General features: G+C 40.3%; 1 long non-coding RNA gene across 2 annotated transcripts; it reads right to left on the reverse strand.

Annotated features, from left to right (window-relative positions):
* Window positions 1-313: 313 nt before the first annotated feature.
* LOC128096247 (uncharacterized) lies at window positions 314-22,492 on the reverse strand. Of its 2 annotated transcripts, none has more exons than XR_008213567.1 (3): window positions 22,426-22,492; window positions 15,135-15,249; window positions 314-15,032 (listed from the first exon to the last, which is right to left on the reverse strand). It is a non-coding gene; the product is annotated as an uncharacterized LOC128096247 (long non-coding RNA). The 2 variants fall into 2 exon arrangements; XR_008213568.1 differs by having other exon boundaries at window positions 314-14,148; window positions 14,764-15,249.
* Window positions 22,493-23,562: the final 1,070 nt, after the last annotated feature.

The raw sequence follows: 23,562 nt of genomic DNA on the forward strand, positions 1-23,562 counted from the left end.
CCTGACTTCCTTGGGTCTGGGCAGCCCCTTTCACAATTCATACTTTTTTCCACTTCAGTACCACTCATCTTAAGGCGACCTTGAGAAGGAAAAGTGTGCTGCCATAGCCACAGAAATGGCCTTGACTGAGAGGAGGGCAGAGTTCAAGGGATGAGGCTTTAGTGGGAGGAGCAGAGATAACCTTTGACTCCATTTGGATGCTGACAGGGAAATCAGACACATAACCACTTCTATGGTGAATTCAGAGCGTTTCTGTGTTTGCTAAGAGGATACTGCATAGCATAACAAAATAATTTACCCAACAAAATTATTCTTTTGCTATTTTAATTTTACAAGATCACATTAGAAATTGGTAATTTTTAATAAAATGTCAATGTAATTACATGAAAACATATTATTTTAAAGAGATCCATGCTAAAGTGAATAGATTAGATTTAACATACACAACAATAGTAAAAGAAATCATTACAAATGAATATTTGAGCAATAATAACAACCACAAAAGTATATTAAGCAATTGGGCAAAACCTTGTTAATCGCAGAATTTGGGTGGCAGATAAGTGGGAATTCATTTATATTATACTATATACTAACTAGTATGCAGTTTGTATATTCCTGACATTCCCCATAATAAAGTTTAAAATAAATCAAAATTCTAAGAAAATGTACAGAGAAGGCAAGAGTATTTCTAACATTCTCAAGCTGACCTTTAATTTGTCTTAATCTTTATTAAAATAAAGCTATAGCTTCAAGTTATATTACAGAACTTCAAGGAGGTTACCTAAGCTCCCAGAACCCCAATTGTTAAGTCCTTTAAGTTGCTAGAAAGTGGTTAAAAATGACATGAAATTCAACAAATAATGAGGAGGAGGGCAACTTGCCATAGCCTATTGTGGGTCCTAAGGTGCATAGTCTAAATCAGTGGTTCTCAGTTTTCCTAATGCTGCAACCCTTTAATATATTTCCTTATGTTGTGGTGAACCCCAACCATAAAATTATTTTGTTGCTACTTCATAACTGTAATTTTGCTACTGTTATAAATTGTAATGTAAACATCTGATATGTAGGCTATCTGATGCGTGATCCCCCAAAAGGTGTCTTGACCCATAGGTTGAGAACTGCTGGAAAATCTGGGATTTTTTTGGCTTAAAAAATAAAGCATCCAAAATAGGAAGGAAAAAATACATTGGTATTTACTAAAAATAATATAATAATGACATATGATATGATTTATAAAATAAAACAATATGTAGCAATAAATTGTTACTATATACCTTAACTATTTTATGTACGATAACTGGTATGAACTCCTAACTATATGAGATAGATTCTGGGCCGCCAGCACCATGGTTCTATCTATCTCTGTATGCTGATGAGAAAATAGCCCTTGCCATGTGACCCCCAGCCTTCTTTCTGCAGGTAAGTCAGACCAGGCTGTGCTGTGCTGTGGTAACAAATCACTTGCTCAACCAAGCAGTAGTCCTCTATGTCTTTCATGTCACTGATATTGTGAAACAGACATCTAGTTATACAGCTGCCAAGTTGCTACAACAGAGTAGGGAAGAACCGGAAGGAGATCTGGCCTGGAAATAGCCATGCATCCCTTTTACACCTTTGCCCATTGTTTAGAACTTGTGTTAAATAAATGCCCCCCAGGAGAGTGAGAAGAGACACAGTTGGGCATTGCACAGCTCTGGCTCAAGTGAGAATGTGACAAATAGGCTCCCTATCTACACCTGAACATGCTGTAACTTCTCTCTGGAAAAATCCAGGAGGCTTCAGAGAGATGTGCTGTTTATGATGGATCTCCTAGAGGAAAGAGCAGCTGGAAAAACCCTGTTGAGAGTGGAGATACCATGTAGATGAAGCAAGAAAGAGAGTACTAGATGGGCTAGAAGTCTGTTTGCCAGACAGACTAGGAAGCCATGGAGGATGACGTCACATCTTCACTAGTCATTTAGGGACAGTTGCACACTAAGGGATTTTAGACTACAGTTAAAGTCTTTGAAACTTGAATTGACAGAGAGAAGGATCATCTAACCATGCCGTACTGTGGATGAACATTTCTTACACAGTGGTAGAGGAAAATTTCCCCCATATTCATGTAGGTAAAGGAACCAGGACTTCAGGATTCCTGAGTCATAGATCAGATTATGTGCAGCAACCCCTGTGAGGGCATGCATTTGGATGATTCATCTGGAAATGCTGCACAGAATAGATATGGTGATGGTTTTAGAGAATTTTATGCTTTTTTTTTTTTTTTTTTTTCCTAAAGGAAAGGGGAAAACCTTTGAATGAGGCTAGTTACTGAGAGGAATGGAGAACTGTATGATCAGATTCCATGTATGAAACCAGCTCTTCGGCTAAAGTGCCGTGGTTGCTGGCTGGGTGCTGCAGTCTTTCTTACGCTTCCCCCCTGCCATGCTGTGAGGAGAGACTGAGAGTCTTTGGCTGGGTGGGAACATTCAGCTCTGTCATGGGAAGGAAGATATTTCCATGCTCCTGTGGCCATACATACAGACATGTCAACACTCTTCACACTAGTAAAAAACAGAACAAAACCCCACACGGCTTTGCTTAATATTTATCTGTCTTCTCTATTTCCTATCTTACTTGATCTAACCCAGGAGAAGGGTGGTTATTTATTACCTTCATCTAACTGTGATGATGGAGGAGAGACTGTTGAAGGAGAATCCTAGAAGTTTGGACTCTTGACCACCCAGGTCAGCTTCTTTAGTGAGGAGAAAACTAACTGAGCTCCCAAAAGTTTGAATAGCTGAGGTCATAATTGCAGTTGAGTTGTGTAGGATCTAGTTCATGGATCTTTCTCCTACTTGATTATGGGTTAGATAGTGTTGGGAAAACAATGACCTATAAAACAAACATGAATAAGAAGCCAGCTGGCAAGGCTTGGTCATACATGCCTTTAATCTCAGCACTCCTGAGGTTGAGGCAGGAGGTTTGTGTGTTCAATGCCAACCTGGGCTATATAGTAACACCCTGTCTTAAAACAAAAACAAAGCAGCAGCAATAGAAAGAAGCCAGCAGCATGAGTAATTAATTGGAAGTGGAAGTTTAGGGTGAGAGTACATTGGACGTAGGACATAGAAAAGCCATCCTGATCGACCAGAAACTTCTCCCTATTGATTAGCTTTTTTTTTTTTTTTTAGCGTTGGAAGGTGGTATGTGGGCTGATGGGAGAACAAAGCACCAGACCCTGCATGCAATGCAATAGTACTAACCTACCAGTCAAGATGCTGCAACAGTGGTGACATTGTTTATGGTGGCAGTCAACTGTTGTCTTGATTGGATTTGAGGCCTGTGTCACAGGAGAGAATTCATGCCTGGAGCTCTAAACACAGTCAAAGTACATGGGCTGGGGAAGTCATAGGTCCAAGGGGGAAACTTTCGGTGTTTTACTAAATGGTCATGTTGCCAAATGCTTTTTAAATATCTGTGTTTTTATCCATAGATGAATGTAACTCAACCTTGGTGGGAGAAGCTTCTCGAATTAGTGGGTGGTGGTTAATGTAGAGATTCAGAACTGTTCTAAGTGCTGAAAAGAAATGACTGTGAGTGTTCAGCCGTAGGTGGTACATCTGTATGAACTATCCCCCCTCAAGGTTTGGGGAACATCTCAGAAGAGTGGGTAGAAGGAATGTAAGAGGCAGAGAACGGGTAAGGGTACCGTGAAGTACTGTGCTATGGACATTCGCCTAGACTAGGGCAAGATTAAGCTACTTAAAAATCCCAACATGGAGGTGGGAAGGGTTCTTGCGCTTCCACCCTGGCTGAGGAGCTCTTGGTTTAATGGCTGCCACAGGAGGAGAGTCATTTGTCTTTGAGGGGTAGTCTATGGTAGGTTGTCCATGTACCAGTAGGTAACCGTACACTAACTGGACTCAGTGGATTGTTAGAAGCAGGGGGAAGGGAACTTTAAGTGGGAGGGGAGATATCCTGGGCCAGGTGGAGATTAAGGGAGGAATTGGGGGGGGGTAATGTTCAAGATATATACATCCATGAAATTGGGAGTAAAGATATATAGCACATGTAGAAATATTGGTAAATGTATTTTATTATTTAAAATAAAAATTTTGGACCACTTGGAGCTTGGCGTGTGGTATGAAGTGAGTATGCTGTCAGGGCGTAGTCAATTGGAAAGACCATCATTCGTCCTCACTGATTTGAAATACCACCCGTGTGCCATGTCACCCCTTACATATGCTAAGAGCTGTTTCTGAGTTTCCTTTCCGTCCTGTCTGAATATATATTAACCCATTCCACTTCATTGTAGGTAAGATTTGATTTCACATGGAAACCAACATGGACAAAAAGTCAGGCACTGAATACAAACAACCCAGGTTTGAACCCAGGGTGCATCTTGTGGATATATGCTCTCCCCCGCCCCCGCCCCCGAGGAAGTGATCATGTCTCTTTGAACTTTGTTTTACTCTCCCGGAAAATGATAAGGACTGTCCCTACCTCCCAGAGTTACCTTGAGTCAGAGAACACACATGTCATTGACCACTCTGATGCACAAAGGTAGGAAAAGTACTACCGTTGAGACAGCTCTGAGTGGTCAGGTGAGATGTGTAGGAACAGAGGGCACCTGTCATCACAAACAAACAAACAAACAAACAAACAAACAAACAAACAAACAAGAGTTCTAATTTTGACCCCATGCTTCCGTTTTCCCATCTATCACTCTGTGTTAATGCCTACTTGCTGGGAGAGGTGAGCCTAAAACAAAACAGCCTGTACTGTGTGAGCCTTGGCCTGATTTTTGCTTGATGGGGCAAAGGTAGATACACCATATGGAGTTGATGCTGAACTGGGAATAACTAAAAAAGCGTTTGAAATTTGTACATTGACTTAGGAAATCTAAATCTTAACATTTCATAAATATATGTACTTTGCAATTTATAGTACAATGGCCTCCTGGAGAGGATTATAAAGTGCTAATAATTTTTATTATCTGATGCCACCTGGCGTCTTTTGAAAGTTACTACAACCTACATTTGTGAGGGTTTTTTATTTGCATGTCATGCTACTGGAGTTGGAGCTTGTGATTCTCCTGCCTCAGCTAAAATCACAGCCGTGTGCTCACTAGGCCTGGCTTATCCTTGTGGATTTTTAGTAAAAATGAAAAACATAGCTAATATTTCATAGGCTTTTTTTTCTGTGCTAGTCACATGTAAAAATCTGTTGTGTTTGTTTGCATGTTACTGAACTAATTCAATAAATACTTATTGAGAAATGTCTGTGTTCCAGTAAATTAGGTAGTATATGATGTTATCATCATGGCATCTATCTTGGTGGGTTTTAATGTTCTCCATAAGATTCAGTGAGTTAATGTGGATGCCCAAGTTCACACAGCCAGAGATCCTTATGCTGACCCATGAGACAGTTACCTCTCATTGTCTCTATATAGTAATAATCTACTCTAGATAACTTGTGTAGCGATTTTATTATAATAATAAATTAATTAATATTAGCAAATATTCTTTGGGCTGAATGGAATATTCCATTTCATTTCTCTGTTGCCTTTATACGTGTGCCTCTTTGAAAGGTCTTTGGAGGTTGTTCTCAGGGTGGCAATCTTTATTCTTGACATATTACCATTGACTTACATTTTGTGTCACACTGCTTGACGGAAACAATGAGAGCCTTAAGCTGCATGACTTTATACACTACCTGTTATAACACTGTCATGTAATTTTACACCCACGTTTATAACCCCCCGCACAACGCAATGTTTTAGTAAATTTTACTTCAAACAGCCATCTGTCTCTTACTATTAAGGAAAATAAGGTGACAGCTGCCACATGTACCCATCTATTGAGTGCTTTGGAGCCTTCTATTTTCTTGTAGTTAATTTTTTTCAACTATTTTTATTACCATTAATTTTTGCGTGCATGCGTGCATGCCTGAGGGCATGGGGAAGTTACAGGATGTCTTAGTGGAGTTGCGTTTTTTTCCTTCCACCACGTGGTTGGGCTCCGGGGATCAGATCTTAAGGTTTGCACGGCAAGCCCCTTTTCTTGGTGAGCCCTCCTGTCAGAACTATCATCTTGTGTTTGGTGTCATTTTCTTTCTTATATTTGTGATCCAGGAATTTGACACCGCTCTCTCTAGTGAAAGTTTTCTTTTTAAAATCTATTTTCAAAGAGTTTACCTTTTGGTTTCACCGTCTTTTCTCTGGTGTCTTCTACTCTAACCTTTGCTAGTTCCTTCCTTCTTTTCCCTCTATGCTTGGTTTTTCTCTTCTTTCCCCTGGTTTTAAGGCAGGAATTCGGGGGACTGCTCTGAGATTGTTTTTACTTTCAAGTGGACATTTTCAACCATATTTTCCCTTCTCAATATTATTTTTGCTGAGTTTATGTCCTATGAATTTAAATGTGCTGTGTCTTCACTGTCCTTCATGGCAAAATGTTCTCTAGCTTCAATTTAGATTTCCCTCTTTAGCCGTTCACTATTTAGGAGTGCGTTGTTTAATTCCACACACTCCTGAGTTTCCCAGAGTTCTTTCTGTTATCAATTTCTAATGTCAGCCCACTGCATTCTGAAGACATGCTTCGTATTTTCTATTAATTTGTATTAAGCCTTGTTTTGTGGTCTTAACACACAATGTATCTTAGAGATCGTCTCTCACAATGCTACATTGTTTTCAAGAAGAGTCTATTCTAAAAGGTCTAGTTGATCTGTAGGTGTCTTCAAGCCCCCAGTTTCCATGCTGATCTCTTGCCTAACTGTTCTATCCATTATTGAAAGGAGAGTGCTAGAGGTTCTACTATTGCTAATTTCCTATGTATCTCTCATTTCTGGAAATATTTGCTTCATGTATTTTGGTGTTCTGTTGTTAGGTGCATGAATGCTTATGGTTATTATATTTTCAGATGGAGTGAAAACCCCTCTGTTGTTTTAAAATATCCCTCTTTGTGTGCTGCAACATTCAGTTACATGGGTTAGTTTTTCTGTCACTGGTACAGTCATTCTACCTTTCTTATAGTTGTTGTCCACATGATGTAGTTTCATGCTGCTTAATGGCTGGGACACATTTGGAGAAATTCATCACTAGAGAGTTCCTGCATTCTGTGAACATCATGTGTGCATATACAAACACAGATGGGGTAGGCCAGTCATTTGGTGTGGCTTCAGTGCAATGAAGATGTGTGTGGCTGGTATGGCACTGTGTTCTGTTTCACATAGGTGCTGTGGGATGGTCTGTATGTCAAATGTGTTGTTGATTGGTCAATGAATAAATCACTGATTGGCAGTGGCCAGGCAGGAAGTATAGGCGGGACTAACAGAGAGGAGAATTGAGAGAACAGGAAGCTGGGTGAGAGAGACACTGCCAGCCGCCATCAGGATAAGGAAGATGTAAAGTACCGGTAAGCCACAAGCCACGTGGCAAGGTATAGATTAATAGAAATAGATTAATTTAAACTGTAAGAACAGTTAGCAAGAAGCCTGCCATGGCCATACAGTTTGTAACCAATATAAGTGTCTGTGTTTACTTGATCGGGTTTGAGCGGCTTGGGACTGGCGGGTGAGAGAGATTTGCCCTGACTGTGGGCCAGGCAGGAAAACTCTAGCGACACACAGGTATAGTCCACAATGATAAAATGTATAATATCCTGCATACACAGCTGTTTATTATCACTATGAAGCATTATGTGCTGTATATAATTGTACGTTATACTTTTATCTATAGCTGGCAGTCAGGTAGGTTTGTTTACACAGCATCTCCACAAACATGTGATTAAAATGTTACAGTACAGTGTTACAAAGACTAAGACATCATTAAGCAATAGAAAATTCTCACCTCCGTTATAATCTTACGGGACCACTGATGTTTCAATAACTGTCACTTCATTACATAGCACATGACTGTGTATTTTCCTTTTTATTTTTGATGTTGTTTTATGTATGAAGCTGTGTATCTGCCTGTGCATACGCACATGTGTGCCAGTGCCAGAGGGTGCAAGAGGGCACCCGGCTCCCTGGAGCTGCAGGTGGTTTGTGAGCTGCCCATTGTGGGTGCTGGGAACCAAATTTCTTCTTTAGTCTTTTATTCTCTTTCTGCTCCTGTTGAAATGATTATGGTTTGATTTTTTCCCATTACATTAATATAAATAATCACATGGACTGATTTAAAATGTTAAACAAACTTTGCATTTTCATGATTATTCTTATTTGGTCATAAAATTACATTTATGTATTGCTTTATTATATTCCCTAGAATTTTGTCAAAGAGCTTTATATCTATTTATGGGAAAATTTCTTAGTTTTTCTTTTTATAATGTGTTACATGATTTTAATATCTGAGTAATTCTGTCATCATAGAATGAGTCAGCAAATGTTATTGTTCATTTAATATCTTTGTTTTTGTAAAAGTGTTTTACTAGGTAGTGTAGCTAGAGTTTTCCTGCCTGGCCCACAGTCAGGACAAATCTCTCTCACCTGTCAGTCCCACAGCTGTTCAGACCCAACCAAGTAAACACAGAGACTTATATTGGTTACAAACTGTATGGCCGTGGCAGGCTTCTTGCTAACTGTTCTTACAGCTTAAATTAATCCATTTCCATTAATCTATACCTTGCCACATGGCTCATGGCTTACCGGCATCTTTACATGCTGTTTCTCATCATGGCGGCTGGAAGTGTCTCTCTGACTCAGCCTTCCACTTCGCAGCTCTATTCTCCTCCTTGTCCTGCCTATACTTCCTGCCTAGTCAATGGCCAAACAGTGATTTATTTATTGACCAATCAGCAACACATTTGACATACAGACCATCCCACAGCAAGGTAGTCTGGGCTAGCCTTGAACTCGTCAAATAGCCCCAAACATCTTTCAACTCACGATCCTCCTGCTTCCATGTCCTGAGTACTGAGACCACAGGTGTGTGCCACTACTCCTGGACCACTTGGAATTTTTGAAAGTAGAATTGGCACTGTTTCCTCCCTAAAATTTTGTCAGAATTTACTTATGAAGCCTTCTGACCTTAGAGGGTTTTAAAAAATTGTTGTGACTTGTAAAGCATGGGTTTAGTTTACTCAGTAGATACAAGACTATTCATTTTACCTTCTTCCTCTAAACAAAGCTCGTTATGATGCTCTTTGTTTTTGTGAGCTGACCACTCGGTTTGTTCAACTTTCCTGCAGTAATTTGTATTCCATAGTCAACCATAAACTATGGAGTGTATATAAACTACATATGTTTAATTGCTCCTTTTTTATAAAATTCCTTTTTTTAAAGAGAAGTTGTAGGGCTGGAAGAATAGCTTGGCTGTCAATCATTGAGTACTGCTCCTGCACAGGACCTTGGTTTGGTTTCTACCACCTCCATCAGGTGGCTCACAGATGCTTATAACTTTCAGGGGATCTGTGTCATCTCTTGACTCCTTGGCCATATGTGCTATCATCTGGGCACACACACCTAAACACAGGCACACAGATAAACACCTTTAAGTAGATGCCAGAGATTCAAATTTGTGAGGTTGCCATGTCTTTATAAAAGGATATCAAGCAGCCCACTAGTGACAAAGTTCCAGTGTCAGAGGAAGGAATTTCATTGTGGGTTGTACAGGTGCCTCACGGCAGAGTGGCTGCATGGCTGGCCATTCTGTCTTTGAGCTTCCAATGGCCAGCTTCCCCCTTAGGTGGGAAGCAGTCCTCTGACTTATTCTTGGGCAGTGTTTTCACTTTGTGTATATAGAGTCTTTGCCAATAAGATGCCTTTTCCTCCAATGAGGACACGGCAATCAAGGGCAGCCAGGTTTTCTCCCAGAAACTGAATCTTTTGTGGACTCACTCAAGATAGATTAGATCGTTGGGACTAACTCATGGCACAGGTTTCACTGTTCTCTAACACCGTCCCCTGCGTCGTCCCCTGCATCTCTGGAGGTCGTCTTTCTTCTACTCTTTGTGAGGCTGTTTGTTTCTTTAACTTATGCTGTTCATCCCATATTTTCGGAAGTCATTAACTTAGTGAGAGATTGTTTCAATAGTTGTGACCCAATAATTCCAGATGTTAAAAGGCTGAATCAAGAAGGCAGCGGCCATTCTTTTCTGTAGGGAGAGTGCATTATAGTGCGTGTAAAGGCTTAAGGGATTTGTAGGTTTGTCTATGATAAATAGACCGTAAAAATATGTTTCTCTACTTTGGGCCCAATAAGTAAGAATTTCTCAGTGGGAGGCCTAGATCACCTAACATGTGAACAAAGTTCTCAGGGATTCCCTTACAAAATTAAATTGGAAAGCAGCACAGGGTTTGGAAGCTAAGAAGCAGCTACTGGTAAGCTTTATCCTGCCTAAGCTGAGGCTAGCCAGTGAGATGCTTAGTTCTTATTTTCTCATCAGTAGTGTGGGTGCAGAAAGACCCTGTTCATTTGGAGGATGTATGCAGACCAAAGGTATTTTCCTGTTGCCAGCACAGGTGAGTCACATCAGTGTTGAGATCCTAAAATGTAAGTTTAAGGTAAAGATTGTGTGAAACAAAATACAGTCCCAAATCATTTAAATCTGCAGTAATGTGTGGCCCTATATATGTACTATGTTACTAAGTATATTACTGAGAACTTTCCCCAAAGATCATAATAGATTAGATCAGCTGAACAACAGATAAAGGACTTGGTTTGCACTGATAAATGATGTTTGATACAAACCAAACCCCAAACAAAAGCACAATCCAGTGACACATCCGAAGTTTACTTTTCACCCCTGGTCCATGCCAGACAAGGGAGACTATATAAAGCATTGGACCAGGAACATGCCTGTGGATGTTGTAGTCTTTGAGATATTATTACTTGATGAGGTAGAGGAAGAGAACTCAGAGAACTGCCCCCGAGCTCTTACATTTCTTATCCAGGAGTAACTGTATACACTTATGCTCATATCCATTGGCAAAGCAAATCTCATTGCCATAGTTGATGCCAGTTGATTGAGAAAATACAATCTGCTTGAGTTCTTAAGCGCAGGGTGAGTAGGGCTGGTAACACAGCTCAGTGGTAGTATACTTGTCTAGAATGTGTAAAGGCCTTGGTTCAATTCCCAAAGGTGTGAAGAATAAAAGATGGAAGGAATGGAACTATTTGTATTGTTAATGCTTCTGCCACATGGGGCATGCATATTGTATGTGTATATGTATCTAATGTGAAGTATAGGTTGGGAACCACTATTCACCTTTGTCTTGGGGTGGCTTTACATTCTGTGGGGAAGTTGTCAGCAGTCACTAATGGTGACCATGGTTTACTGGGCCCTGTGCTCTTTTTTCCATTGACACACTGGTCCCCACCAGGTCTTCCTCACCCCCACAAGCACTCTAGTTCAAATGAAGTCAGTGGGTAGAAGGTAAAAAGTAAGATGTTGATTTTAAAGTTGACAATGCTGGATGTAGTAATCTTGGTTGGCAGTTATTCTCAAAAATGTCATTTGGTTTCAATGTTAATGACTGTGTAAACATCAATTTTAATTAATATTTCATGGATCTGGCAGTATTCACACATTGTCATTGAAATTAAAACAGTCACCACTGGCCATGACATGTCTTTTTTTTTTTTTTTTCCTTTTTTTTTTTCTTTTTCGAGACAGGGTTTCTCTGTGTAGCTTTGCGCCTTTCCTGGATCTCGCGCCGTAGACCAGGCTGGCCTCGAACTCACAGAGATCCGCCTGGCTCTGCCTCCCGAGTGCTGGGATTAAAGGCGTGCGCCACCATCGCCCGGCGTCTTTTTTTTTTTTTTTTTTTAATTAACATGTTTCTTTGAAACAATGATCATATACCTAGGCAGAAACTACTATTTGGATATGAGCCCCTCACCCCCATCTCCCAGCTTAAATCTTCCTGACAGGCTAAGCGCCAACTGCAGAAAATGCCACTTTGAAGAACGCCATCTCTGCAGTGAATGCACTTATGTTTTCTGTCTGAGCAGGATGAGTCAGGTGCCTGGGAGGCTGACCACTATCCATCCTGAAGCCCCATAGGACATAAAAATGCACAAAGATTTCTGAGATATGGGAAGGGTGTGGTAGCGGGAGCTCCTATGTATGAGGTGGTGTAGGTGGCTCAGATGCATGGGTTGGCTCAGAATTATGTTGGCAGAAACAGTGCCTGGTACAAGCAATGCCCTCAATGCACATATTGAACAGCAGACTCAGGTAACTAAAATGATAAAGATCAAAATAAAAAAGCAAACACCACTCACAAAGGCAACAAAAAATTAGCAGGACCTAGATAAATTCTCCTAAGAGGTTTCCCTGATATTGTTCATTCACTTTACTTTATTATAATAATTTACTCTTCAGGTTCTCAATGTGTAGCCCAGGCTGGCTTTAAACTTGTGTTCCTCCCACTGTGGCCTCTCAAATAGCTGGAGTTGTTGGTGAGGTGCATGCCACAGTGAGGTGCATGGCACAAGCTTTGCTTGGCTGTTGTTATTGGTGGGTAGCTTATTACTTCTCAAGACAGAATACCCAATTAGACATTATTTACATTGAATGAGAATTTGCTTTTTCCTGTTTATTTTGTCAATTTGAAAGCTGTCCTTGCTGAATCTTTATTGGTGGTTATTTGCTTTCAGGGCTTGAAACACACCATTCAATGCTTTTGTGGCTTTTAGGATTGCTGGTCGGAGGTCTGATGTGATTCTGCCTATGTAAGTAAGTTGGTGTATTTCTCTGTGCAGTCAGACATTTTCTGTCCCAGCAGCCACTCCCATATAACCGACACTTAATATTAATTATAAATGCTTGGTCAATAGCTCAGGTTGCTTACTAGCTAACTCTTACATTTTAAATTAACCCATATTTCTTATCTAAATTCTACCAAGTGACTCATGGCTTGTTACCTCATTTTCTACACGTCCTGCTTCCTCTGCGTCTGACTCTAGACTCCTCAGACTCTGCCCTTCTTCTTCCCAGCATCCTCCTAGTCTGGCTCTCTCATCTAATCTCTCCTGCCCAGCTATAGGCCAGTCAACTCTTTATTAACTAATGAGAGTAATACATATTTCCGGTGTACAAAGATTGTCCTAAAGCATTTTTCCATCTTTGTCTAATTAAAAAGGAAGGTTAGCTTTAACATAGTAAGATTACATACAACAAAAATAGTAATCAGGTAAGAATCACAGTTATAATATCCAATCCATTTGTATTTGGCAAAATTAGAGAAAGTATTATTTATCTTATCTTTGTGAATCTAAAGTTTTATACCTAGTTTACCTTTTATCATAACGAAGGAAAACTTTAAGTCTTATTATTTAGTCTTTAACTCCATCAAAGATCCCAGAAGGGTGAAATGTTACCTAACAACAGGGTCATCAGGCTGCCTGGACAGTCACTGAACGTTCTTCTGTAACACTGGGGCATCCATCTTTGGCCTTCAGGCCTGGCATATCTGATAGACATTTTTGAGAAGTAGGGAATTATAGATGGAAGTTTCTGTCCCTCCTGGTCCCACAGCTGTTCAGTCCCAAATAAACACATGGAAGTTTATATTAATTGTAAACTGTTTAGCCTATTGCTCAGGCTTATAACTAACTAGCTCTTACACTTAAATTAACCCATAATTCTTATCTATGTTTAGCCATATGGCTTGGTACCTTTTCTCAGTCTAATTCTCATGTTAATTCCTCTGTATCTGACTGACAACCCCATCTCTGCCTTTCCTCTTCCCAGAATTCTCCTAGTCTGGTCACTCTGCCTGTATTTCCTGACAGCTAGATACAGAGGAATTAACATGAGAATGCCCTACTGAAAAAATTACTAAGCCACATGGCTAAACATAGATAAGAATTATGGGTTAATTTAAGTCTAAGAACTAGTTAGTAATATTAAGCCTCTGAGTCAATTATTTGGGAAGTGGCTTGTGGGTATTTGGGAACAGGAGAGAAACTTTGCCTACAGGGACATCTTGAAGGACTGTCCTTCCTTGTCTTGGCAAAGTTTAGCAGTCACTTTCTTTGCATCCTGCTGGTCCAGTGTGGACAGTATACTGTCAGCAATTGAGGCAAGAGCAGGTTTTTTTTGCCCAAATGACTAGCTTTGGCTATAAAGAAAGTAAACTCCATATGTAGTTCCTTCAATGCCCATCATCTTCTCTGTAGTAGATCAGTGCTGCCAGGAGCAGCCGTGTCTCACCGTCACGAAAGGCCTTAGGTTATTAAACAAATTAAATGGCATATTTTGTAGGTCTTTGAAGTGTTTGAAGACAATCTATCTATCTAAATATATCCGTGCATCACCTTGAAAACATACACGACTATAAGTTTGACTATTATAGATGACTATTAATCTATATTTCTTAATTATACATTACATTTTTTTTTTTTTTGGTTTTTCAAGACAGGGTTTCTCTGTGTAGCTTTGTGCCTTTCCTGGAATTCATTGGTAGCCCAGGCTGGCGTTGAACTCACAGAGATCTGCCTGGCTCTGCCTCCCGAGTGCTGGGATTAAAGGCGTGCACCACCATCGCCTGGCTTATACATTACATTTTTAAATGAGTTGTATAAGCACAATACCCCAAATAAGAGTAGAAACATACATACAGTATAACAAAATTAACTTTAAATTTGTATCAATAAACCAAAATCCATACCACTGTAAAATATTTTGAGATTAATAGTTGTTTTTTGGATTAAAGTAGATTCAATAATCTACCCTTTTTCTTTTCAGAATAAGATCCTTTGTTCAGTTTTTTTTTTTCTGACCATTACCAATAACAGCTTGTAACCACCTCCCCCGCTTAAATAATAACAAACATACACACCAATATTTTGGGCATGTGGGTGTCATTCTTTAGACTACTTCCTGTTGTCTGGAGCACTGGTATCTTTGGGGAACCTTGAGAAATTCAGGATAATTGTTAGGTCTTGGCTGGAGTAGTTTGTGAGGTTGGTCCATCTCAGCCAGCAGCCTAGAAGCTGTTTTGGATGCAGAATTCTGAGGAGACTGTAACAGAGGCATTCTGAGATGCTGGATCATCTGGGCTACCTGTTTTCATTGGTGTGTGGTCCCCTTGTTCTGAAAATACATAAACTTTTAAAGGTAACACATATTACATGTATGGAATATGTGGTGTGCACAAGTCAGTTAAAGATGATTTTTGTTTTAGATTTGAGTAGGTGAAATATACGTTACATGTCTTGTAGTTCTTCTTCTTCTTCTTCTCTTTTTGTAGCCAGGATTTCAGGGAGTCTTCCCCAATCAAAGCTGATTTTCTTTAATCTGGAATGAATCCACGGCTTCTCATCTCCTGTGGAAATAAAAGCATAACCTGTCCCCCAAAGCAACATACCTTCTGACTCAAATTCTGAAGTAAAGATATTTAAAAATATATAGGTTGGTATAATATAGCAGTTTCCATAATGCAGTGTTTCTTAGTAGTTATCACTCATTTATTAGCAGTCAAAAATTTAAAGACAACACAATAATATACAGGATCCAGGCTCTGTGCATTTACCATTTTTACATGGCTTTTTTCTTTCATATTACTTTACTCTCTTTTTAAGGACTTTACTATTTTAAAACTATATATTTTTTTGATTGTCAATATCCTTTTTCTTTTCTCTCCCAAGCCTTTGCACATTTTTTTTAAACACACTGCAACCCGTTTAGAGGTTTTTTTTTTTCCATCTGGATCCGTCTTTACTGAGTATCTATAACCTTTTCTGTCTGCATAAGCTTTTAAAGGGATAAGCGGCATGGCTAGGACCTCTGCCTCTGATTTGGCAGCTGGCTTCTCCCCCCGTTGGTTCCCTGAGAACCTAACTTTATGGCAGAGGTATTGGCAGGAGCCACATTTACTGCCCTAGCTCTGGGAAGTTGCTAGGTTCATGCTGTCGCCAAGAAGCTTACCACCTGCTGCTCATAAACCCCATTTAAGTGTTTGGTAGCAGGGTCTCTTAAAAGAGCTGCACCCATTTTTTGCTGCTAGCACCAAGCCAGGAAGCTGTCTCTTAAAGGAGTCGCCTCTGCTTGCCACTATCAAATAGAGCCTACCCAAGAAAAGGCAGTTAAACACCAAGAAGCTGAGCTTGACTCTGTTTTTGTGTGTTTAGAATCCTTTTGAAAGCTTTGTTAGGTCTTATGTGGAAATTCTGGCCCCATGTTGGAACTCCAGGTGAAGCCTTTATCTAATTATTCTTTATCAATAAAATATTGGGAGTCAGACAGATATCAGGGTAAGAAACTGAATGAACAGAGAAGTGGAGAAGCCACCAATCACCTCCTCTCTCATCAGATCCTCAATCCAAAAGGCTTGAGGTCCTCCCTCAGCCTCGCCTTACTGCTTCCCGTCTCCTATCTGTCCTCAATCCAAGACCTCTATGGTTAATTTTGGTCAGCTAGTGGCTAGCTCTGCCCTCTGACTCAAAGCAAACTTTGTCAGAATGCAATCAAAATATCACACACATCTCTGCTTATTCTGACCTAGTTGTTTTGTGGTTTTGGCATCTTGACTATGATGTATCATGGAGACATTCTTCTCTGGTCATGTCTCTTTGGGGTAACAAATGCTTCTTGTGTTTGGATGTCTGTTTCTTTCCCTAGATTTTGGGGATTTTCTACTATACTTTCATTGAATACATTTTCTATGTATTTAGTGTTTATACCTGCTCTTTCTTGTATCCTGTGGATTCATAGGTTTGGGTGTTTGGTCAAATCCTAGAGTGCTTGGATCCTGGGACCATTCTGGTTTAATTTTTTCCCGTATTGATGTTTGAATGTTGTGTTTCTTCAAGCTTGTTTTTCATCCATGGTATTTGGTCTTCTGCTTTCTACAGTCTACTGGTGGTGCTTTCCACTCCTTGTATTAGTTGACCAAGCTTTTTATTTCCTAAATTTCTGTCCTTCCATCTCAATTTCTTGCTGAATTTCTTACCCAGATTACTGATTTCTCTTCTTTACTGCTGACCTTCTTTCATATCACTCAGTGATTCTTTTAGAAGCAGATACTGAATTCTTAGGATTTAATAATTTCAGAATCTTTGGATTCAGGAATGAAGATGTGATGACCTCTGTGGGCATTGTGCTGTCTTGCTTGTTTTTCATTTTCTTGTATTTTTATGTGCAATGTGGGCATATATTAGTTTTGATTATGTCTTCTGGTTTGATTTAGGATCTTCTTAGTTACTAGTCTACTCTGGAAAGTCCAATTCCCAGTAATACTTAATGTCTCAGTTAGGGTTTCTATTGCCGTAAAGAGATACCATGACCATAGCAGCTGTTATAAAGGAAAAACATTTAATTGGGGTGACTTATATTTTCAGAGGCTTAGTCCATTATCTTCATGGTGCAACATGGTGGTGTGCAGGCCGACATGGTGCTGGAGAAGGAACTGAGACTCCTACATCTTGACCCACAGGCAACAGGAAGTGAACTAAGACACTGGACTGGCTTGAGCACATATGAGACCTTAAAACCCACCTCCACGGTGACACACTTCCTCCAACAAGGCCATACTTACTCCAACAAAGCCACACCTCCTAATAGTGCCACTTGCTATGAGATTATGGGGACCACTTACATTCAAACCACCACACACTCAGACAGGAGAAAACAAACTGTTGTCATAGCAAAACCTCACAGCAAACACAATGCAGAAATACACTTGAAATCGATTCAAGCCAGCTAACATACTAGTAAATGAATGAGAAATGAGAAGGAAGCAGGGATGGGGGAAAGAATGGAGAATGGAAGGAACTGAAAGTAAAAAAGGAAAAGAGAAGTGTATTGTGAAGTAGAGAAAAGTGCAGCAGATACAAAAATATCTGGCTGTCAAATAAAAAAAATGTATAAGCAAAATTAGATAAATGTAAGAAGAGTAATAAAAAGTAAAAACATAAAAGTCTTTAAAAATAAAATGTTATCAAAGGATGATGAATAGCATACCAAAGAGACAAAGGGATGAATGGGAGAGACGTAAAAGAAAAACAAAGGAATGTTGGAGAGGTCTCTTTCTGAGTGATTGAGATTGGAGACTGCCAGGTCTAGTCAAGTGTCAGATGTCCACAAGAGTGCTCTTCTCTCTAGAACCTTTCTTGTGTACCAGGATCATAGGGTGGGCATACTTACCTCTGCAGTCTGTCAGTCTCCCATGCCTCTACCTTCCCAGTTCATACTCATTCATTGTAGTGGCTAATGAGCTCAATGAGGTGCTTGTCTCATGAATGCGTTGGGAGTGGAGTGTACCAAGGGAGCACTGAGAGCTCTGGAGAAGGCCCAGTCTCCATGTTTTCAGGCCGTGGAAGGTCAGATAGTCCATGGGAACTCCAGAATTTTCAGTCCAGCCAGCAGATAAGGCTGGTGGCTCCTTAAACATCCACCACTGACCACAGGCTCAGGATTCTCAGGCTTCATTTTTTTTTTTTTAAACAAAAACAAAAACAAGGTCTCAGATGTAGCCTAGGCTGGCCTCCAACTCAGGTCTCATGTCTCAACCTCCTAAAAGCCAGGATTACAAATGTGAGCCATGCCCAATTCAGACTCCAAAGTTATTTTCAAGTGATGAGTCTGACTATCAGCCACTGCGGTTGGGGTTATGGCCAATGCAGACTTCACCATTCCAGCTAAGTTCCAAGTCTCCTGGACCCCGAGACTCTCTGGCATGTCAGCAACTGACCCTCTGCCTCCCTACAACTGCCGCCCACAGCTTTAAACAATTCTGGGAATATGGAAGGTTGTTTCCAGTCTCCCAGACTTTTGTTTGTTCCTTGTTATTGGGGTAGCTCAGTCTTAAACAATAAGATCTCAAGACAGTGCCTTGCCACAGACCTCTAAGACTCAAGTCATAAAATAGAGCTCCCCTTCTGTTGTTCTGTGAGTTCAAGAGCATTGCACTAGCATCTACTTAGCTTCTTGTAAAGGGTTCATGTTTCTTCTATAATATTGGGATGCTGGGGGATGTCTTTCTGTACGCTGTGAATATATGTTGTTCCCATTGGCTAATAAATAAGCTGCTTTGGCCTATGGCAAGGCAACTTAGAGGCAAGTGGGAAATCCAAGGAGAGAGACAGGAAAGAGAAAGGAGGAGTCTGGAGAGACTCCAGCCTACAGCCCAAGGAGCAACATGCCAGCAGACCAGTAAAGCCATGAAACACTTGGCAAAACATTGATTAATAGAAATGGGTTAATTTAAGATACAAGAGCTAGCTAGCAAGAGGCCTGCCATAGGCCATACAGTTTGTAAATAATATTAAGACTCTGAGTGATTATTTTATAAGCTGCTGGGGGACCACCAGGCCATGTGGGACCTGAGAAAACTTTTGACTACAGTGGGAGACTAACAGGGCAAGTGAGTATATAAAAATTTGCCTGGTAAGAGAGAGGCAAGAGAAAAACCAAGGACACCAACTCCCTGTATAATATTGCACTCTTCTGGTAACTAATCCATTTCTCTGAGAATTTTCTCATTATAGTGACATTGATCTTTTCATGAGGGCTCTGCCATAACCCGATCACCTCTCAGAGGCCTGCCTGTTAGTACTGTTGTATCAATGTATTAGATTTTTACATCAACCCTAGTTGAGGGAGAAACTGAATTTAATCCATACAGGGGGTGTGTTTCCATGGCTTTTAGTATATTCTCAAGGTTGTACAACATCACCATCATTTGATTTTAGAACCCTTTTGTGGTGGTTTGAATAAAAATGACCCCCATAGGCTCATATATTTGAAAGCCTGGTGGCCAGTTGGTGGAACTGTTTGGGAAGGATTAGGAGGTGTGGCCTTGTTGGAGGAGATGTGTCACTGGGGGTTGGTTTTGAGGCTTCAAAAGCTTAAGCCTTTCTTAGTTAACTCTCTCCCTCTCTGCCTTGTGCTTCCAGATAAAGATGTGAGCTTTTCACTACTGCTCAAGTGTTATGCCTGTCTGCTGCCATGTTCATGGCCATGGTGGTCATGGACTAACCCTGTGAAACTGTAAGCAAGCCCCTAATAATCTCTTTCTTTTATAAGTTGCTTTGATCATGGTGTCTCTTCATAGCAACAGAAAAGTTACCAAGACAACTTCTATCACTCCAAAGAAACTCCAAACTCATTTACTGTCATGTCCCATTATCCCTCTCCCACCTTCTTAAACCATTTGTCCACATTCTACCTCTGTCTACTTGCCTGTTATGTAAAATTTCATAAAATTGGAATGATTTACATTTTTTTTATTTCTGGCTTCTTTCTCTTGGCATGCTTTCAAAATTCATCCATGTAACAGTACTTCAGTTTTTTTTTTTTATTGCTAAATAATTAACATTCTGTTTTTGGATATATCACATTTCATTTACTCAAGCTCTATTTGATTGACAGTTGGACTGCTTCTACTCTTTTCCATTATGAATATGAATAATGACATTAAGGATAATAATGCCACTATGAAAGTCTGCAGATTGTGCATGTATTTTTCATTTCTCTTGGTCACATAATACCTAGGAGTGGAACTGCTGGATTGTATAACTATTTGAACACTTCTGGGTGGGTGATAAACTGTTTTCCTCAGCAACCTCCCCATTTTTCTTTCCTACCAGGAGTGTATGTACAGAGTTCCCCCAACACTGGGTATTCCTTCATTTTAAATTTAGACATTATAAGTGATATTAAATGGTGTCTCATTTTGGCTTTGTTTTGAATTTCCACGATGATTAATGATATTGAATATTTTTTAAATGTTTAATGACAACTGGCATATCTTATGAAGAAATATCCATTCATTTCTTGGTATAATCTTCCATCTTTTAAAATGTTTTTTTCTTTCTTTTTTGTTTTCGTTTATTTGGTTTTTTCGAGACAGGGTTTCTCTGTGTAGTTTTGGTGCCTATCCTGGAACTCACTCTGTAGATCAGGCTGGCCTCGAACTCACAGAGATCCGCCTGGCTCTGCCTCCCGAGTGCTGGGATTAAAGGCGTGCGCCACCACCACCCGGCCTTAAAATGGTTTTGTATTCACAGGAAAATTGAGGATATGGTACAGAGAATTTTCATTTGCTTCTTTCTACATATACAGCCTTCCCAACGGTCAACACTTCCCCTTAGTAGCGCATTACCACCACTAAAGAAACACTTTGATCCAGCATTCTTGCCCAAAGTCTATAACTTACCTTAGGGTCCAGTTTTGGGGTGATAGACTGAATGGGTTTGAAAATGTATAATGACATTTATTCACCATTATAATACAGAGACTATTTTAACTGCCGTAAAAATCCCCTGCACTCTAACTTTTCATTCCCTCTCTTCCTTTGGTAACTACTGATTTATTTTTTTACTGTCTTACTGTTTTTCTTTTCCTAGAATGTAATAGAGTTGGAATTGTATAGTTATGTAGCTGTTTTCAGGTTGTTTTGTGTATTAGTCAGGGTTCTCTAGCGTAAGAGAACTTATAGAATGAATCTCTCCCTGTGTGTGTGTGTGTGTGTGTGTGTGTGTGTGTGTGTATAATTAATTTATTAGAATGGCTTACAGGCTGAGGTCCAGCTAATCCAACAGTGGCTAGCTATGGATGGAAGGTCCAAGAATACAGTAGTTGTTCAGTCTGCAAGGCTGGGATGTCTCAACTGGTCTTCAGTACATGCTGAGATCCTGAAAAAGTAGGCTCTAATGTCAGTAAAGGAATGGACTTGCTAGCGAGGCAAGAACAAGCAGGCAAAGAGTGAGGCTTTCTTCTTCCAAGTCCTTTCCATGGGCTTCAGTAGAAGGTGTGGCCTAGACTGGAGCCGAATCTTCCCACCTCACAAGATATGGATTGAAGGTGTGTCTTTCCACCTCAAAGATCTGGATTAGAAGTGGTTCTTCCCACTTCAAATGATTCAATTAAGCAAAAATCCCTCACAGGTGTGTCCAGCCATTTTTGGGGTTTTAGTTATTTCTAGAAATAGCCAGGTGGACAACTGAAATAGCCATCAGCTTGTTTCACTTTTTCATTTGCATTTAGCTTTCTTTTGGTGCTGAACAGTACTCTATTGCTGGAAAGTACCACAGTTTACTTACATCCTGATTCAAGTTCACTTTGTTTGCTTTCAAGTTTGGCAAGCACAGATAAAGCTGGTATAATGTTTTGTACAAAGCCATAGATGGTGACCGTGCCTATAATCCCAGCACTTGGTAGGCAGGGGCTGAAAGAACTTGAGTTCACTGTTATCTTTGGCTACTTGGTGAGTTCTAGGCCAGGCTGTGCTACAAGAGTCCCTGTCTACAAAAGAAAAACAAAACAAATCATGTTGACTTGAGTTTCTAAGTCACTTGAGAAAACACCAAGAGGTGTGACTAATAGAGTACATGGTAAGAGTATACGCAGTTTTGTAAGAAACTACCAAACTGTCTCCCAAGGTGGCTGTGCTATTTTGCTTTCGCATGAGCAACATCTTTATTTTAGTTTGGTTTCTATTGCTGTAACAAAACACCATGACCAAAAGCAACTGGGGAGGAAAGCAAGTATTTTAACTTACAGCTTGTATTCCATCGTCCAGGGAAGTCAGGACAGGGATTCAAGGCCAGAACCTAGAGGTAGGAACTGAAGCAGAAGCCATGGGGGAATGCTGATTACTGGCTTTCTCCTCTCCCCCTTCTCCTCCTTCTCTTTCTTTTCCTTCTTCTCCTCCCCTTCCCATATCCCTTCCCATTCCCCTTCTTCCTCCTCCTCCTCTTCTTCTTTTAACACTGTTTCCTTTTTTTAATTATGATTTAAAGGGTCTTTTAAAATTTTTTTATTCTTCTCTCATATATTACATCCTGACTGTAGTTTCCCTCGCTCCACTCCTCCCAGTCCCCTCCCCCAACCTCCCTTCTTCTGCACTCCTCTTCCATTTACTTTCAAAAAGAAGATCGGGCCTCCCAGGGATACCAAATGAACATGGTATAACAAGTTACAATAAGACTAGGCACAAGCCCTCATATGGAGGCTGGGCTTGGCAACCCAGCAGGAGGAAAAGGGTCCCAAGAGCAGGCAAGAGTCAGAGATACTCCCCACCTTCACTGTTAGAAGTCCCACATGAATACCAAGCTACACAACCATGATGTATATGCAGAGGACCAGGTCAGACCCATATAGGCTCCACGATTGTCGCCTTAGTCTTTGTGAACCCCTATGAGCCCTGCTTAGCTGATTCTGTGGACTGTGTCCTCGACCCCTCTGGCTCCTACAATCCTTCCTGCCCCTCTTCTGTGAGGTCCCTTTGCTTACACAACAGGGATACTTGCTCAAGTGTAGCACAACCCACAGTGTGCTGGGCCACTCACACCAATCACTAATCAAGAAAACGCCACCATAGACTTGTGTGCAGGCTAATCTAATGAAAGCATTTTCTCAATTGAGGTTCCCTCTTCCCAGATGACCCTGATGGCTTGTGTCAAATTCACACAAAATGTCTAATCAGGAGAAGCAATAGATGAGATTTCTCTGCCATTAAACTTTTTTTAAACGTTGTATGTATGTATGTATGTATGTATGTATGTATGTATGTGTGAGTTCATGGATACCTGTGAGTGCATGTATGCCAGAGCATCCTGTGGAGGTCAGAGGGCAATTTACAGGTGTCATTTCTCTTTTACCTTTTGAGTTCCCGGGACTGAACTCAGGTTGTCAG

Source organism: Peromyscus californicus, unplaced genomic scaffold (assembly GCF_007827085.1).
Source record: "Peromyscus californicus insignis strain IS unplaced genomic scaffold, ASM782708v3 Scaffold_11__1_contigs__length_118956290, whole genome shotgun sequence".
Classification (NCBI taxonomy): domain Eukaryota; kingdom Metazoa; phylum Chordata; class Mammalia; order Rodentia; family Cricetidae; genus Peromyscus; species Peromyscus californicus.